A 2,587-nucleotide genomic window follows, 5' to 3' on the forward strand; every position below is an offset into this window, starting at 1 on the left:
TTTTGTATTTAAAAAAAACATAAATGGGCATTGTACCAATGAGGATTAAACCCTATGCCTAGCTAAGAATTTATCATTTGCTTTAAAATATGTCTTTAATATAAATAGTTGCCTTAAGAATTTATCATTTGCTTTAAAATATGTCTTTAATATAAATAGTTGCCTTAATTCTTTCTTAATCTCTTCCTCCCCTCCCCCACTCCCCCATTCCAGTTACAAAAATAGTGGATTCCTAAGGTAGAGAACTTAGGGAACACAAAAAAGCATGAATTAAAATATCACTGGAAATCCCACGTTGAAGAGATGCTATTATTGTTAACCTTCTGCAGTATCTTCTTCCTACATTTTGTTTAGCCATTATCTAAGTGTATGTACACTTGTAGACATATTGTGTTACAAAATGAGCTCATAATGCATCTATTGTAGTGCAAACTATTCACTTAACAGTGAATCTTGAACATTTTTATGTCAGTATTTTTCTGCACCATGGTTATTTTTAATAGCTATGTGGTATTCTCATCTATATTTGTGTAATTATTTACTGGTCTTTTTCTATTGGACACTTAAGTTTTCAATTTTTAGAAGTGACAGCATTAGTAATCATGTAGTTGATACTAAAAAAAAAAATACAAAAGGATAACATTCAAAAGAATTAGAATTCAAGTAGAATGTTGCCGAATTTATATTAATATCCAGATTAAACAAATTTTGTGCTTATTGTTGAAAAAATATGCCATAATTATGTAATAAATTGTCTAATAGTGATCCATAAACATGAATCCAAGATTTTTAAAATGGTGTATTTTTTTTCTAAGGCATGTTTTACTTTGAATTAAATTAACTTTGCATTTCATGAGTGTAAATCATTTGGATAGCAATACTCTTGAACAAGCCTTCTAAGTAGGGTAGGAGTCTATGAAGCAGTCTGCACTCACAATTAAAATTTGAGCTGTAACATTTTTTATACAGTAGTATAAATTCAACAGAGTTTTTTTGATTGCTCCAAAAATACTTTCCTAAAAAGAAAATCTAAATACCAAGAAAGACTCCTTTATCACCCAAAGAATTGACATTAGCTTTATGCAGGATTTCTGTGACATTTTATTCACTAGGTATCTGTATCCTCCAGTTTAAACTGGGAGAAAAACTGTTAAACTGTTTTCAAGAGAAAATAGATATGGCCTTAAAATTTAATGCAGTAGTTTTACTCTGTCTTCTGTTGTCTGTTTTTGGAATTTACACATTTTGTCAGATTTTTATGAATATTTTGAAAGTGACTTCCTTTTACTTTTGTCGTGAAAATAAGGTTTTAGATGTTTATTATTTCTTCTGTTTATTCTCAGTAACATGACCAGATTGTTAAAATATCCTGTTTTATTTTAAATAAAACATTATTATTTATTGCCTAAAACTTAATAACAGAGACCTCAAACTACTTTAACAAGGTCTTATTACTCATAGCATGTTGTAGTGATTAAGAGTGTAGGGCTCTGTAGTTAGCTTGCTTGGCATTCAAATCCTGGCTCTACTGCTTATATGACCTTGGACAAATATTAACTCAGTTTCTCATTTATAAAATGCAGATAATTCTAGTTCATAATATGTGAGGATTAGATGAGACAGTACATGCAAATTACTTACAATTATGAATATCACATAGTTAAGTGTTCAGTAACTGTTAGTTGTTATTCTGTTTTGTTACTTTCATAGTGTGCATCAAACCTAGCTCTTATCCTTTTGTTGTGTTGTGGAGGGCGGGGCAGGGGGGCGTGTCTCAATTTAAATGTATTGAAATAAGTTGCTTAGAATTTTGTATTTACATGGAGAGTCTAGGGGTAATTGCCCTTTTATGTGATTTAGAATAATAAAAAAGTTACTAGGACATGTTTTCAGTATGCATGGTATTGTATATATTTTTTTGAAATCCCTTTGCTAAGTAAAGTTTTTTTTAGATATGATTTAAGCAAAATGATAGGCCATTTTATAGAAGCCATATGATATATATTTTTTAAAATTTTATTAGTTTCAAGAATACAGTACATTGGTTAGACATTTATGGAGTTTTATAAAACGATCCGCCTAATTGCTCTTTCTCTCCTCTGGCTCTACACCTAGCCAATATATTAATGCTAACTGCGTTCCTTATGCTATGCTCCCCATCTCTGTGACCATCTATCAACTGTTGATTTTTACTTCTTTAGCCTTTCACCCCTTTTCCAAGCCTCCTCATCCCCCTTCCCCTCTGGCTGTCACAAGATTGTCCTCTATATTTGTGAGTCCGTTTTTGATGAATTTGTTCTTTTTGTTCCTTAGATTCCACATTTAAGCGAAATCATGGTATTTATCTTTTTCTGGCTTATTTCACTCAGCATAATAACCTCTAGGTCCATCCATGTCATTGGTAATGGCTGAGTAATATTCCGTTGTACAAATGAACCATAATTTCTTTATCCAGGCATTTGTTGATGGGCATTTAGGTTGCTTCCATATCTTGGCTATTGTAAATTGTGCTGCCATGAACATATGGGTGCATAGATCTTTAGGAATTATTGTTTTGGTTTTCTTTGGATGAATACCCAGAAGTGCA

Source organism: Pteropus vampyrus, unplaced genomic scaffold (assembly GCF_000151845.1).
Source record: "Pteropus vampyrus isolate Shadow unplaced genomic scaffold, Pvam_2.0 Scaffold77, whole genome shotgun sequence".
Taxonomy (NCBI): domain Eukaryota; kingdom Metazoa; phylum Chordata; class Mammalia; order Chiroptera; family Pteropodidae; genus Pteropus; species Pteropus vampyrus.